The sequence below is a fragment of the Hyla sarda genome, chromosome 7 (assembly GCF_029499605.1).
Source record: "Hyla sarda isolate aHylSar1 chromosome 7, aHylSar1.hap1, whole genome shotgun sequence".
Taxonomy (NCBI): domain Eukaryota; kingdom Metazoa; phylum Chordata; class Amphibia; order Anura; family Hylidae; genus Hyla; species Hyla sarda.
In genome coordinates this window covers 221589746-221607278 of record NC_079195.1, presented here as the reverse complement: position 1 = coordinate 221607278, position 17533 = coordinate 221589746, and the positions used below count along the sequence as shown (strand labels likewise).

General features: G+C 46.0%; 1 protein-coding gene across 2 annotated transcripts in view; it reads right to left on the bottom strand.

Moving 5' to 3' along the window:
• Positions 1-16193, bottom strand: part of GNG12 (G protein subunit gamma 12) — a 119137-nt gene extending 102944 nt beyond the window's left edge. The window contains exon 1 of one of the 2 annotated variants that reach the window (XM_056532779.1): positions 15964-16193. The gene's annotated coding sequence lies outside the window, so the exon portion shown is untranslated. Of the gene's footprint in view, positions 1-15675; positions 15855-15963 lie in introns of those variants that run through there. The other variant, XM_056532780.1, reaches the window with a different exon arrangement.
• Positions 16194-17533: the final 1340 nt, after the last annotated feature.

Sequence of the window (17533 nt, the reverse complement as noted above, 5' to 3'; positions counted from 1 at the left end):
CCACCCCTCGTCTCAACGGTTCCTCCGCTTCCTTTGGAAAGGTCGCATGTGGCAATTCTCTTGCCTCCCCTTCGGCCTATCTTCCGCCCCATGGTGCTTCACCAAACTGATGAAACCCGTGGTGGCATCTCTACGGAGCAGAGGGGTACGGATGATTATTTATCTGGACGATCTGCTTATCATGGCTCGATCCAGAGATCAGGCCATTACCCATATGGAGTGGACAGTTTCTCTGTTACAGGCCTTGGGATTCCTGATCAATCACGAGAAGTCGGTTCTCGCCCCGGCCCAGGAAATGGAGTTCCTGGGCTTTCTGGTAGATACCAATCGGGCGGTCCTCCGGCTTCCCACGTCCAAACTAGCCCTCATTCGCAAAGAAATCAGGGCTGTGCTTCGCAAGAGTCGTGTTTCACTACGCACCCTGGCTCGATTGGTAGGCCTCCTATCGGCGTCCATCCAAGCTATCTTTCCGGCCCCACTCCACTATCGGGCCCTCCAGAGATTAAAAGCTATGCACCTTCGACAAGGTCTCAGATATGCGGACGAGGTACCCCTCTGTCCGGAGGTCTCGGAGGAATTACAGTGGTGGCTTCGACATGCCGTCGAGTGGAACGGCAAGACCATATTCAATTCCAGCCCGGACTTCATCATAGAGTCGGATGCCAGCCGGCAGGGCTGGGGTGCTCGGTGCGGGGCGTCCTCCACAGGAGGGACATGGTCCGCAGAAGAGTCTCTTTTGCACATCAATGCGCTGGAACTCCTGGCGGCCTTTTTCGCCATCAGAAGTTTCTTACCACACGCATGCAATTGCTGTGTGTTATTGCGCATGGACAATGTGACAGCGGTCCAATATGTCAACCGCTTGGGAGGCTCGAGGTCACAAGTCCTGGCGGATATCGCAAAGGACTTTTGGCACTTCTGCCTTCTCCGCAACATAATTCCAGTGGCGGAATATATTCCGGGGGTTTCCAACTCGGTGGCGGATTGGAACTCCCGCTACCTGATCGATGCCAGCGATTGGAAATTGGATCGGCCAATTTTCTTGGCGTTGCAACGACTCTGGGGTCCATTTCGCTTGGACCTATTCGCCTCCCGCCTCAACCATCAGTTGCCCCGCTTCTACAGTTGGAGGCCGGATCCGGAGGCCTGCGCAATAGACGCGTTTCGTCAACGCTGGCCGGAGGGAACGCATTATGCGTTTCCGCCGTTCCCAATGATTCCCAGGGTTCTCCTTCACGTGGCGAACCAGGGGGCGACGATTGCGTTGATAACTCCCTGGTGGCCGACGCAACCGTGGTTTCCCCTCCTTCTTGGGATGGCGATCGACTATCCCCGGTTGCTTCCTCATTTCCCTCACCTTCTCACCAATCCGACCAAGGGTCTCCACCCTCTGGTGTTGGAGGGCAACCTGCCTCTCCTCGCGTGGTTGGTTTCGGGGTCTCAGAGTCAGATAACGACCTTTCAAAATCAGCTAGGGATCTCCTTGCCCTGGCCTGGGCCCCCGGGACTCGATCGGCATATCGATCGGCCTGGAGACTCTGGGTCCGTTGGTGCGATCAACGACAGATTGATCCGATTCATGCCTCTGTGCCCGTAGTGGTCAACTACTTAGCGGATTCCTTTGAAGCAGGGAAATCTTTTAGTTCCATTAATGTCTATCGGTCGGCTATATCAGCCTACCATTGTCCTGTAGACACCCTGCCTGTTGGCAAGCACCCTCTAGTGTGCCGCCTCTTGAGGGGCATTAAATTTAAACGACCCCCGCGTCCCAAGTACCAGGCCACTTGGGATGTTTCCAAGCTCCTGCAATTATTTTCCACTTGGGCGGATAATGACGACCTTTCGTTACGGCTTCTATCCTTCAAGCTGACCGTCCTTTTATGTCTGGTTTCCATAAAACGGATATCGGACGTGAAAGCGTTGGATGTCTCCAGGCGTCAATTTTTGCCGGAAGGCGTTCGGTTTTCGGTCGTTCGTAGGACTAAGACCGGAATTCACTCGGTCTTTTATCCTTTTTTCCCCGAGCATCCTCGTCTCTGCGTAGTTCGATGCCTCCAAGCATACGAAACGCAGACGGCGGGATTACGGTCAGAAGATTCCTCTCAGCTCCTCATTTCCTATGTCCGACCCCACCTACCGGTGTCATCGGCTACTTTGGCCCGGTGGGTTCGGTCCGCCATGGAGATGGCGGGGATAGATATCTCTCTTTTCGGTGCGCATTCCTCCAGGGGAGCGATGGCCACTAAAGTTGTTGCTTCTGGGGGCTCTCTTTCAGATCTGCTCTTAGCTGCGGATTGGGCGTCGGAGACGACTTTTAGACGTTTTTATTTCAGACCGGAGTCTCATGTATCCATGTCGGTCCTATCTACCGTGGGTTAACTCTGCTCTACATTATGTCATGTCTGTGATATGTTTCTTGCTGTAGCTTTGAACTTGCAAGATATGAGCCTCCTGTCTGATATATAAATCGAGATTTTCCTAGCTTGTGACGGAAAATATTAGTTATATGAAGACAGGAGGCGAGTATCTTCCCTCCCGACCCAACCCTGTTATGGTGTTCTTTTCTTTTCTGGTTTCAGGATATTGAAGATCGCCGGTGTCTAGGTGTCAGCGGCTGAGTTGTTCCTGGTCCCCGTTGGGACGTTTTCTACTCTTCGGTTCTCCAGAAGATGTCTGTCCCGAAGCTGGTCGTGCAGTGGCGTTTGGTTCTTCGTGTCCGTCATGCAGAGATGGAGTCGAGAATGAGTTGGTATCGACTATACAGTGTCGGCTATGACGTCGAGTCAAGAAAGAGGAGGAGTTATGGTTCAGCAGCCCCCTTTATAGGAGCCTCCTGGGCTATGATTGGCTACAGAGTCCTCAGAGGGGCTGCTGGGAGTTGTAGTTGAGAAAAGTTTTTTCTTTGAATACATTAAAACTGAAAGTTCTAATTTTTCTGCTATGGGCATTAATAAAGAAAGATTAATGCAAGATACTCGCCTCCTGTCTTCATATAACTAATATTTTCCGTCACAAGCTAGGAAAATCTCGATTTATATCCTGTATTATACTCCAGAGCTGTACTCACTATTCTGCTGGTGAGGTCACTGTGTACATACATTACATTATTTATCCTGTACTGATCCTGAGTTATATCCTGTATTATACTCCAGAGCTGTACTCACTATTCTGCTGGTGAGGTCACTGTGTACATACATTACATTACTTATCCTGTACTGATCCTGAGTTATATCCTGTATTATACCCCAGAGCTGTACTCACTATTCTGCTGGTGGGGTCACTGTGTACATACATTACATTACTTATCCTGTACTGATCCTGAGTTATATCCTGTATTATATTCCAGAGCTGTACTCACTATTCTGCTGGTGAGGTCACTGTGTACATACATTACATTACTGATCCTGTACTGATCCTGAGTTATATCCTGTATTATACTCCAGAGCTGTACTCACTATTCTGCTGGTGAGGTCACTGTGTACATACATTACATTATTTATCCTGTACTGATCCTGAGTTATATCCTGTATTATACTCCAGAGCTGTACTCACTATTCTGCTGGTGAGGTCACTGTGTACATACATTACATTACTTATCCTGTACTGATCCCGAGTTATATCCTGTATTATACTCCAGAGCTGTACTCACTATTCTGCTGGTGAGGTCACTGTGTACATACATTACATTACTTATCCTGTACTGATCCTGAGTTATATCCTGTATTATACTCCAGAGCTGTACTCACTATTCTGCTGGTGAGGTCACTGTGTACATACATTACATTACTTATCCTGTACTGATCCTGAGTTATATCCTATATTATACTCCAGAGCTGTACTCACTATTCTGCTGGTGAGGTCACTGTGTACATACATTACATTACTTATCCTGTACTGATCCTGAGTTATATCCTGTATTATACTCCAGAGCTGTACTCACTATTCTGCTGGTGAGGTCACTGTGTACATACATTACATTACTTATCCTGTACTGATCCTGAGTTATATCCTGTATTATACTCCAGAGCTGTACTCACTATTCTGCTGGTGAGGTCACTGTGTACATACATTACATTACTTATCCTGTACTGATCCTGAGTTATATCCTATATTATACTCCAGAGCTGTACTCACTATTCTGCTTACGGGGTATAATTAAAGGGGTATTCCAGGAAAAAAAACTTTTTTTATATATATCAACTGGCTCCAGAAAGTTAAACAGATTTGTAAATTACTTCTATTAAAAAAAATCTTAATCCTTTCAGTACTTATGAGCTTCTGAAGTTAAGGTTGTTCTTTTCTGTCTAAATCCTCTCTGATGACACCTGTCTCGGGAAACGCCCAGTTTAGAAGAGGTTTGCTATGGGGATTTGCTTCTAAACTGGGCGTTTCCCGAGACAGGTGTCATCAGAGAGGATTTAGACAGAAAAGAACAACCTTAACTTCAGAAGCTCATAAGTACTGAAAGGATTAATATTTTTTTAATAGAAGTAATTTACAAATCTGTTTATCTTTCTGGAACCAGTTGATATATAAAAAAAGTTTTTTTCCTGGAATACCCCTTTAAGTATTCGCTGCCGACACACATAAGAGTAAATATCTACAGGATGACAGGGGGCAAGTGCAAGTGACTCCCAGGACCAAAACACTATGGAAATCCAACGGACTTAACCAGTGTTTTCCAACCAGGGTGCCTCCAGCTGTTGCAAAACTACAACTCCCAGCATGCCCGGACCGCCTTTGGCGGTCCGGGCATGCTGGGAGTTGTAGTTTTGTAACAGCTGGAGGCACCCTGGTTGGAAAACAGTGGAATAAACAAATGATTCTGTGTAAACTCGGAGCTCTTCCCTTTCCAGTACGAGGAGCTTTGAATGGGATCCAGACATTGTTTCATTACAGTATCTGATTTAAAGGGCCTCTTTATTCTTGGCCAGAGTCACAGCTAAAGGAGTCCCGGCCCATCACTGCAACCGTCAAGTCAGAAGATCCTTAGGGGGAGATCAGATGTGGTGGGATTAGTTGCAAAAATGTGCAACAAGGAAAAGTGGTGCAAGACTGGGCAGATACAAATGAATTTCTGGGATCCTGCAGCCAATCAGAAAAGCCAAGAAGGTCACATGTCCATGTCAGGAACTGTCCAGAGCAGGAGAGGTTTGCTATGGGGAATTGTTCTTGCTCTGGACAGTTCTTGACATAGACAGAGGTGTCAGCAGAGAGCACTGTGGTCAGACTGAAAAATCCAAAAAGAAAAGCATTTACTCTGTAGTATACAGCAGCTGATAAGTACTGGAAGGATTAAGATTTTTTAATAGAAGTAGTTTACAAATCTGTTTAACTTTCTGGCACCAGTTGATTTAAAAACAAGAGTTTTCCACCAGAGTACCCCTTTAAAGTGTTCCTAAGCATTCAGCAAACTTCTGGAGCATGCATTGCAGGGGGGGGGGGGGGTTTCCAAACTTGTGGGGTTTTGGGGTGTCTATTTTCTCCCATTTTACCATCAACCATCACCCCCCTCCCTTCTTAATGCCCTTGTGCCATTATTTCCCCCCCTCCCTCTGATCCCCCTTCTATCATCATCTTATTATGGCAAAAGGGGATCAGAGGGAGGGGGGGGGGGAGGTTAATCATCAGCCCCCCCCCCCCCCTTCTTAATGCCCTTGTGCCATCATTTCCCCCCCCCCTTCCCTCTGATCCCTCTTCTACCATCATCTGATTATGGCAAAAGGGGATCGGGGGGGGGGGGGGAGGGGAATAATGGCACAAGTGGAGTAAGTATCGCATTAGTAGAAATGTAGACACACGCCATTATGAAAATAAGTCATTTTATCACAAATTTTGTTTGCGGGTACCCCTCTCTCGTAAATTCCAAGGGAATTCATGCGCGAGGGGTACCCATGGACATACTTTGACCCTTTGGGGGTACAGTCATGAAAAAGGTTGAGTACCACTGCTTTAAAGGAGAAGTCCAGTGCTGAAAAACGTATCCCCTGTCATAAGGATAGGGGATAAGTTTCAGATCGCGCGGAGGGGGTTCGACCGCTGGGCCCCCCGCGATCTCCTGTCAGGGCCAGGCTCTCCGGCCAGATATCGGGTGTCGACCACCGCACGAAGCAGCAGCTGACACGCCCCCTCAATACATCGCTATGGCAGAGCAGGAGATTGCCGAAGGCAGCGCACCGGCTCTGCCATAGAGTTGTATTGAGGGGGCGTGTCAGCCGCTGCTTCCTGCGGTGGTCAACACGCCCCCTTCCCGCGGGCTGCCGGGGCCCCATACAGCAGATCGCGGGGGGCTCCAGTGGTCGGACCCCCCCCCCCCCCCCGCGATCTGAAACTTATCCCTTATCCTTAGGATAGGGGGATACGTTTTTCAGCACTGGTTATCTCCTTTAATAGACATCCCCCCCTACCCCCAACAAAGTTCGGCAGCTTTCCAAGAGATCCACGTGCTGCCCCATCCAGTGTGACACTAGAGACCGCACATGGCAGCCGTACAGCAGGGCGTGTGCTCTGAATCAAATCTACTAGTTACAAAAAAAAAAAATCCCAAATCAAGGGGAAAAAAAGACAAAGAAACCATAAAAAGGCCATTCCCCCCCGAGCTGTAACATCTCATAACTCAATAAGCTGCAGAAGACGTCTTGTTTCTAAGAAGGTTCAGAACGTTGCGTTTCATTATCACTGTCTTTTCCTGTTGCCTTTAAAAGCCAAGAACGGAATCTATATGGTGCGGTATTATTTTATTATTATTGTCACGTATGGATTTTTCAGGTAACACTCGACAATACAATTCAGTGCGGATTATTTGTGGATTTTCACTTCCACAATGAAGCAGTTTGGAAAACGCTACAATTAAACAGTAATGAATCTGACACACTGAGGATTTAAAGGGGTATTACGGAGAAAACCAAATATTTTCTAATCAACCGGTGCCAGAAAGTTATTGACATTTGCAAAATACTTCTATTTAAAAATCTTAATCCTTCCAGTACTTATCAGCTGCTGTATGCTCCATAGGAAGTTGTGTATATTCTTCCAGCTTGATCACAGTGCTCTCTGCTGACACCTCTGTCCGTGTCAGGAACTGTCCAGAGCAAGAGCAAATCCTCATAGCAAACCTCTCCTGCTCTGGACAGTTCCTGACACGGACAGAGGTGGCAGCAGAAAGCACTGTCTGTGGTCAGACTGGAAAGAACTACACAACTTCCTCTGGAGCATACAGCAGCTGATAAGTACTGAAAGGAATAAGATTTTTATATAGAATTAATTTTCAAATCTGTATAACTTTCTGGCATTGGCTGATCAGAAAACATTTTTTTTTTCCCCATCGGAGTACCCCTTTAAAAAATCCACACTGGAATTCAATTCCCAGAACAAATCTTGTATTGCAGCAGCGTTTTACCTGCTCAAGTCTGTGAGAATTTACTTTAAGGGTAGGATCATACACAGCGCATCCGCTCGTGACTGCCAGCGGGAAATCCACTGCTACGAGAGAACACACCAACGTACCCGGCCGCAGCAGGAATCCTTACTCTGCAGTTGCACTGTGACTCTCATCCGCAGCGTCAAATATGCTGTGGATGCGCCGTTTGTGACCCTACCCAAGGCTAAACTGACACGGCGGAATGTCCACCTAGAGCATTTTCGCCCGGACATTCTGCAGACAGCAGAATTCTGCAGAATTCGCCAGCGCTAGGACCGCTCGGAAATGCGCCGTCTCCATAGACTGCAATTTCAGAGTAGATTTCACTTAAGCAGGAATCTGAATTTCTGCAGCAGAAACATCACAATTTCCGCCGTGTGCATGTTACAAGAGAATCCCCTTGAAAAGTATTTCGGAGCGGAATTTTTCTGCCACGTAATGAGGCCTTTAAAAGGGGTATTCCAGGGAAAAACATATATATATACCGCCCAGTTTAGAAGAGGTTTGCTATGGGGATTTGCTTCTAAACTGGGCGTTTCCCCGAGACAGGTGTCATCAGAGAGCACTTAGACGGAAAAGAACAACCTTAACTTCAGAAGCTCATAAGTACTGAAAGGATTAAGATTTTTTTTAATAGAAGTCATTTACAAATCTGTTTAACTTTCTGGAGCCAGTTGATATATATATATATAAAAAAAAGTTTTTTCCTGGAATACCCCTTTAACGCCAAAAGGAAAAAAGAAAATAAAATAAAACACATTTTTCTGAAATACGGAATCAATGTGGTTTTTTTTGCCTGTGGGTTTATAGTGTTTCCCAATCAATGTGCCTCCAGCGGTTGCAAAACCACAACTCCCAGCATGCCCGGACAGCCAACGGCTGTCCGGGCATGCTGTGAGTTGTAGTTTTGCAACTGCTGGAGGCCCACTGATTGGGAAGTCCTGGTTTATAGTATAAATAAACAAATTTTTCAACATTTCTGTGCTGCTTGGTCGCCAATCGCTGACCTGTCACATGACCACAGACTACATCTGTACGGTTATAGATCTCACAGGGACCTTGAGTGCTTATACTGGTCCCATTATGATGTCCGCACATCGCCAACACTCTGCCCTTGAAGAGCGGCGCACAGATGCGGTGACTAAGCTGGAGGGTGGACGACTATGGAGGAAGCAGCACGGAATTAAGATGTCCTAGAATCGCGTCCGCTAATACGTTTCACATTTCATTTCCCTTTCTGACAGCCTGTGGCAAGCTTTTAATCGCAGCGACCACATCAGCTCCTATAGAAAGAACGCTTCAGCAGGAATCGGATTTTATACTTCTAGCGAAGAACACAGTGCACAACATGTATAGGGATTGGGTAGGTTTAGTGTTCTGTTTTTATTAATTTGAATAAAACATTTTTATAATTATTTTTATAATTTTATTAATATTTGTATTTTATAGTTTAATATTTTTATTATTATTAAAATTTTTAATATTTCTATTATATATATATATATATATATATACACATAATTTTTATTATTTTATTATTATTTTATATTATTATATTGTTTATTATTTATTATTAATATTAACAATAATAATAAATAAAATAAAAAACAAAATTATAACAATAATAATAATAATAATAATAAATTATAAAAATAATATTTATATTATTATAATTTTTTTTTTTTTTTATTATGAAAGGGGTAATTTCTTCAGGATCCTCATATCACTCTCTTGGAGTCCCTCTCCTGTCCTGCACTACTTTTCACAACTGACTGATAATGCTTCCTTTCTCCTGTGGAGGCGCTACAGGGCAACTGAGCACTTACAACAAGATATCCCACAGAGTCCAGCTAAGTTTATTTTCTAGGGAACAGTAAGGATTGTTCAAGTAAAGTTGAAAATACGCACAGGGTCAGACAAATCCCAGGCGCCAGGTCGAGTTCTACCCGAGAATTTTGTCCTGACGCCTAGGTTTTTGCCGGCACTTTTCCCAATAACCCCTTCCTGACCCACGACAAACATTTACGCCATTGGTCGGGTGGGAAAGTATGACGCTCACCCGGGACCTGGGCCAGTGTCATACCCTGCAGATACCAGCTGCAATCTGTTTAAATGCTGCGGTTATGGCGGGCATACCTGGTAGTCCAAATATATACACTGCTAGGTCTGTGAATGATATCCGAATCAGGTCTTCGTAACATTGAGTTACATACCGTAATGTCGCGTGTCCAGAGCAGTGATATGGTACGGTGCACAGACCAACCTGGGGGAGCCGCTGCAGGGTGGACTATACGGCTCGACTCCCTTCAATGGCCAGGTGTAATTCCGGGGCGGCCTTGCTGATGAAAAGGACCCATACAACTACAGACAACAGCTTACTAGTAGGTTCCTTTGGGTATATAATAGAAGCGCTAATTTAAAGTGGTTTGTTGCCTTATGGCAACAAACCACTTTAAATTAGGGCTTCTTTTATCCGGTTATAATTTATGGTTACGATGTGCCCGTCCATGCTGAGCTACCCCCCCACCCCCCCTTGTAAAATGAAATGTCTTACAGCTTACCAGTCTTATCACAAAAAATAAAAAATACTGCTTCTACATGTTACTCACTAGGTCATGCAGAGGCTTCACATGTCTTTTTTTATGTGCCTAGCTCGGTATTGTGCTCACAAATCCTTCTGTTCTGCTGCTCACTCATTGTGACATCCACTGTTCAAGAAGGGGCGTGTCCCGGGCAAGCACTGAGCCCGCCCTCACTCACCATGCATTCACTTCCCCCCTGAGTCTGCTGTGCTGTGCTGGGTCTCCTCATCCAAATCACTGCAAGTTGCTCTGTAACCCCCTCCTCCCTGTTTTCATGCTGCAGTCTGATAGGACAGGAGTGAGCACAGAGGAGTTCTAGCCCCGCCCTCACTTACTTGCCCTGCCCTGCCCTCAGTTCCTGGACTTATTCCCAGCTGTAGCACTGGTTGGGACAAAGATGCTGCTGAAGCCGGACAGGATAATTATAAACAAAAAAACAAAATTTATGAATAGGTTAATGTTTTTCCAAAATGTAGAACATATAAAAGTTTTAGGATTCTGACAGTGCCCATTTAAAATCCATCCTTACAGCTAATGTCATGTATTAAAGGGGTACTCCGGTGAAAACCTTTTTTCTTTTAAATCAACTGGCGCCAGAAAGTTAAACATATTTGTAAATTACTTCTATTAAAAAAATCTTAATCCTTCCAGTACTTATTAGCTGCTGAATGCTACAGAGGAAATTCCTTTCTTTTTGGAACACTGATGACATCACGAGCACAGTGCTCTCTGCTGACATCTCTGTCCATTTTAGCAACCGTACATAGCAGATGTATGCTAAGGGCAGCATGGTGGCTTAGTGGTTAGCACTGCTGCCTTGCAGTGCTGGGGCCTTGGGTTCAAATCCCACTAAGGACAACAATAAATAAAGACTTATTATTAATTATTATTATAACGTCAGCAAAGAGCACTGTGCTCGTGATGTCATCAGAGAGCATTCCAAAAAGAAAAGAATTTCCTCTGTAGTATTCAGCAGCTAATAAGTACAGGAAGGATTAAGATTTTTTAATAGAAGTAATTTACAAATCTGTTTAACTTTCCGGAGCCAGTTGATTTAAAAGAAAAAAGGTTTTCACCGGAGTACCCCTTTAAGGCTACACTACATCCTGCAGCTAGTCAGACCCAGACTATGTTCTATGTTGCACAGATCTCAGGCACCCTAGTGGGGCACACAGCTTATATAGGGGAGTATTCCCCTATACTACATAGGGTGTATGCAAATGGCAGATCCCCTTATGGTTTTTGTTGCTCCTCTTAATTCACACTGCACAGCGTAGTCATTTCTTTAGCCTTAGAACGGAGTTAGACAAACCCAGGCGTCAGGTCGAGTTCTGAGAGAATTTCGTCCTGACGCCTAGGTTTTTGCCAGACCTTTCCATTAACCCCCTTCTTACCCATGACACATTTACACCCTGAGTCGGCTGAGGGAGTATCAACCATCACGCCGATATCTGTCATTTAACTGTTTATACGCCAAGGTTATGGTATGCATATCTGGCGGCCGGACTGTCTCTCTCAAACCCCCCCAATGTCATATAGCAAGAAGAATCGACCGCTGGGGGATCCGGAACACAAAAACAAACGGCCGGCCATGCTAAGTTCCCATTCACGTCTGATTAAACAGAAAGTCTGAGGCAGTGTTTCCCAACCAGGTTGCCTCTAGCTATTGCAAAACTACAACTCCCAACATGCCCGGACAGCCGTTGGCTGTCCGGGCATGTTGGGAGTTGTAGTTTTGCAACAGCTGGAGGCACCCTGGTTGGGAAACACTGGTCTAAGCACTATCCAGCTCCCTGCAACTCACCCATTCTAGCGAATTAGACTGTGCTGCAGTACCAGGAACAGCCACTACCGAACGAACGGCGCTGGTGAACATCTAAGAGGCCACAGCACTTGCCGGAGAGCAGGATTTGGTGGGCAGATTTTTCGGGATCATTTTAGATTGTTCGGATTTTCCCAATTAATTCCAATAGGGAAATTAAAATCTGCAACAAATCCGCAGCATACTTAGCCCTGCGCGAAAGCATCCTTGAAGGTCCCTTAACCCCTTATCTCCTGTCTCAGCTACAGCTTCCGCCTTCGTGTCTGCAGCGAGAGACCCTGAACCGCGATCTGCCAGTAAATCTGTTTTGACGGCTGTTTGATTAAAGCGATGGGTAATTGGTTTAATATGTGGCTTTGACAAGTCACGTCGCCTGCATGCTAATCCTGCTGTAAATCCCGGAGAACTCACATGAATGAGTCGGAAAAACTGGATTAATTACAGGAAAAAAATAAATCCGACAGATGTGTTTGGGGAACAGATGTACATTAAACCTTACACTGCCATCTATGTGGTATGGGATGGGTGGTTATAGTCCATAGTCTTCCAGCGGCGATCCAACAAGTAGACAGCATTGGTGCTCTCCAGCTGTTGCCACACTACATCTCCCAGCATGCCCTGAGCCTGCAGCACCTTACTGCACCCCTACATCATTAATCTCCGATTCAGTGAGCCCCCAGCTGTTGCAAAACTACAACCCCCAAGCATCCTCACACAGCCTGCTGCACCTTATTCTACCCCAGTCTATCCCAACCAGAGTGTCTACAGCTGTTGCAAAACTACAACTCCCAGCAAACCCAGTCAGCCTTTGGCTTTCTGGGAGTTGTAGTTTTGTAACAGCTGGAGACACGCTGGTTGGGAAAACTGTTCCACTCCCTACAGCAGTGGGCCTGTGGCTATCCAGCTGTTGCAAAACTACAACTCCCAGCAAGCTCATACCATCTGCAGCACCTCATCGCATCTCCTACAGCAGTGGTCCCCATCCTGTATACCACCTGCAGTACCTCATTCCACATGTTACAGCAGTGCTCTCCGACCTATGGCTCTCCAGCTGTTGCAAAACTACAACCCCCAGCATTCTCACACAGCCTGCTGCACCTTATTCCACCCCAGTGTTTCCCAAACTGGGTGCCTCCAGTTGTTGCACAACTACAACCCCCAGCATGCAGAACCCGATCCCACCCCCTATGGCAGTGCTCTCCAATCTGTGGCAAAACTACTACAACCCCCAGCATGCTCACACAACTTGCTGCACCTCATTCCACCCCAGTGTTTCCCAAACTGGGTGCCTCCAGCTGTTGCACAACCACAACTCCCAGCATGCTTATACCACCTGCAGCACCTCATCGCATCTCCTACAGCAGTGGTCTCCATCCTGTGGATATCCAGCTGTTGCAAAACTACAACCCCCAGCATGCAGAACCTGATTCCACCCCCCTATGGCAGTCCTCTCCGATCTATGGTAAAACTACAACCTCGAGCATTCTCACACAACTTGCTGCATTTCATTCCACCCCAGAGTTTCCCAAACTGGGTGCCTCCAGCTGTTGCAAAACTACAACTGCCAGCAAGCAAAGTCAGCCTTTAGCTGTCTGGACATTCTGGGAGTTGTAGTTTTGCAACAGCTGGAGACACGCTGGTTGGGATACACCAGTGTTTTCCCCAACAAGGGTGCCTCCAGATGTTGCAAAACTACAACTCCCAGCATGCCCGGACGGCCAACGCTCTAGGAGTTGTACTTTTGCAACAGCTGGAGGCACACTGGTTGAGAAACACTGGGATACACTGTTCCACCCCCTGCAGCAGCGGACCTATGGCTACCCAGCTGTTGCAAAACTACAACTCCCAGCATGTTCCAACAGCAGCTCATTCCTCCCCCTACAGCAGTGCACTCCAACCTGTGGGTTTCCAACTGTTGCGAAACTACAACTCCCAGCATGCTCTGGCAGTAACAGGTTGGGAAACTTTTTTTTTTTTTTTTTTTTTTTTTAACAAGACGTCAGAAGACGGAGCTCACGTCTACAACCACAACACTCAAGGTTAGAACCTCGCCAAGGAAGCGGCAACCTTCACTGCAAGACGGGGTGAAGGAAAGCCAGATAAGCAAACACATGGCAGGCGGCGCCCACCGCCTCATCCACTACCAAAAGGAATAGAAGGACCCCCCATAAATCTCTGCGGGACCAATAGGACATTAATATCCAGGTCTGTAGGGACAATGCGTTGGATTAGGTATCATCACTGTTAAAGGGGTATTCCAGGAATAAACATACATACACACACACATATACATCAACTGGCTCCAGAAAGTTAAACAGATTTGTAAATTACTTCTATTAAAAAATCTTAATCCTTTCAGTACTTATAAGCTTCTGAAGTTAAGGTTGTTCTTTTCTGTCTAAATGCTCTCTGATGACACCTGTCTCGGGAACCGCCCAGTTTAGAAGAGGTTTGCTATTGGGATTTGCTTCTAAACTGGGCGTTTCCCGAGACACGTGTCATCAGAGAGCACTTAGACAGAAAAGAACAACCTTGATTTTAGATGCTCATTAAGTACTGAAAGGATTAAGTTTTTTTAATAGAAGTAATTTACAAATCTGCTTAACTTTCTGGAGCCAGTTGATTGAGATAGATAGATAGATAGATATATCTATCTATAAAAAGTCTTTTCCTGGATAACCCCTTTAAGGCTCTGTTCACATCTACCTTTTTATTTCTGGCTTTCTGTAAGTGGTGCAGCGCCGGATCGGTCACATGGACCCAAACCCGTGGCACCTGACGGGTTCTATTGACTTTTAATAAATCGTCATCTTATAACAGTGTTTCCCAACCAGTGTGCCTCCAGCTGTTGCAAAACTACAACTCCCAGCATGGCTGTCCGGGCATGCTGGGAGTTGTAGTTTTGCAACAGCTGGAGGCACACTGGTTGGGAAACACTGACTTATATAGTGATTTGTGCAGTGACAGCCTTTGGGGGCCATATAGCAGTGCCCCCCCCCCCAACCTGTGGCTCACCAAGCGCTGCAAAACTACAATGCACAGATGTACTTGATGAGCTGGGACTTGTAGTGCGCCCCCATTGCTGAGATATGAACAGTTCTAATATCAAGGCGGCCGAACATCTGCACTGACCGAAAAGTGTTGGTGATCAGTGCCCAGGGGTGATCCAATGACTGGTGAAAAGGGGGATTCCCTTCAAGAAACCCATTAAGAAAGGATCTGTAGCCTGAAACACACTAGGAGGGATCTGGTGACTTAAATGATCAAGTGGCACATAGGTGAATCCACAAAGGGATCTACAGCAGTTTCATGTCATTCAAAACCATCTACAATCTAATGTTTTATAGGGTCCACTAGAGGTTATACAAGGGGATCTACCGTTTTAAGGAATGGGATCCACTACAAGACATAGGGGGGGGGGGGGGGATTTACAGTTTGATGGGATCCACTACAAGACATAGAAGGGGGGGGGGGATCTACAGGTTCATGGGATCCACCGCATGACATACAAAGGGATCTCAAGATGTAAGGGCCCAAAACATGACATACAGAAGTGATCTACTGAGAAGAAAAGGGTCTATTGTAAAATAAAAAAAAAACTATAGCACAAGATATATAAGAGGATCTACTAACTCACTGTTTTCCAACCAGCGTGCCTCCAGCTGTTGCAAAACTACAACCCTCAGCATGCCCTCCTTGCAAAACTACAACTCCCAGCATGCCCAGACAGCCTTCGGCTGGGAGTTGTAGTTTTGCAACAGCTGGAGGCACACTGGTTGGGAAACCCTGTCCTAACATAAACAGGAATAATGAGGGCTTTACTAGATCCACTATGATCCCGAGCGATCTACCGTCTATTGGGGCGATCCACTTGATCCAGACAAACTCTTATCCGAAGTGACTGCACTGTGATTTATAGGATCCGGTGACAACACATCCAGGAGGGATCTGCTCAGGTGATCCACTGAGTGTCAGGTGATCAGGTTTGTATGAGAGACGGGCGCGCGATCCCCTGACAGGCGGATGACACCCAGGCACATGAGCGGAACCCCACAACTCCTGCCCGGGATCCGGTGAGTGACAGAGCCGCACACAAGTGCCCCCGGGACGGGACTCCGAGCTCCCCCCGCCGCCCTTACCTCAGCCTGAGCTCCTCCCGGTGACTCCGAGCCGCCGCCCGCTGCCTGGCTCGGTGTCTCTCCGCTGACCTCTCACCCGGCCGCGCCTCGGTCTCACTCCGCGGTTGCTAAGGCAGTGAATGCACGGGAATGCTGGGAAGGATCGTGACGTCAGAAGGAGCCTCCTGTTGGGGGCCACGCCCACCGCGTCTCGGCTCCTCCCCTGGGGGCGCGGTCTGCAAGCGGGGCGGGGAGAAGGGGAGGAGCGAGGAGACGGACGTGTACGGAGGGAAGAAGTACGGTAAACCGGCGGGTGTGCGGATACATGTACTCGGCGACCTACGACAGAACGGACACACAGCATGGCAGTCCTTCATTTCTTATCCTACTTTAACCCCTTAAGGACCAGGCCAATTTTATTTTTGCGTTTTTGTTTTTTCCTCCTGGCCTTCTAAAATCCATAACTCTTTTATATTTCCATCTACAGACCCATATAAGGGCTTGTTTTTTGCTTAACCAATTGTATTTTGTAATGAAACCTCTCATTTTTACCATAAAATGTACAGCGAACCCAAAAAATTCTTTTTTTAGGGAGGAAATTTAAATGAAAACCACAATTTTGCACATTTTGGAGGGCTTCGTTTTCACACTGTAGACTTTACGGTAAAAATGACATGTGTTCTTTATTCTGTGGGTCAATACGATTGAAATGATACCCATGACTAGATACTTTAGTATTTTTGTACCGCTTAAAAAAAATCTAAAACTTTTTGTACAAAATCAGTCATCTAAAATCGCCCTATTTTGACAACCTATAACTTTTTCATTTTTCCGTATAAGCGGCGGTATGAGGGCTCATTTTTTGCGCCGTCATCTGTACTTTTTATTGATACCACATTTGCATATATAAAACTTTTAGATAATTTTTTACAAATTTTTTTTGGGAATAAAATGTGACAAAAAAGCTGCATTTTTGGACTTTTTTTTATTTTTTACGTTTACGCCATTCACCGTATGGGATCATTAACATTATATTTTGATAGATCCGACATTTATATCAATACCAAATATGTTTATAAAAAAAATGTTAACGCTTTTTTGGGGGTAAAATGGAAAAAACTGACAATTTTCATTTTTATTAGGGGAGGGGATTTTTCACTTTTTTTTTACTTTTTATTTTTACATTTTTCAACTTTTTTTTTTTACACTTTTTATGTCCCCATAGGAGACTTATATATAGCAATGATTTGATTGCTAATACTGTTCAGTGCTATGCATAGGACATAGCACTGATCAGTACTATCGATGATCTTCTGCTCGATCTCAGACCAGAGCAGGAGACGCCGGGAGACGGACGGAGCCAGGTGAGGGGACCTCCGTCCGCCATTACAGATGACCGGATCGCTGCGGGCGATCCGATCATCTATTTTAACGTGCGCATTGCCGCAGATGTCGTGATCTGTACTGATCACGGCATCTGAGGTGTTAATGGCGGACATGTCGTGCGATCGCGGATGTCGGCCATTACCGGCGGTTAGCAGCCGGAACCTGCCGTGTATGACACGAGCACCGCTCCGATGCTCGCAGTCAT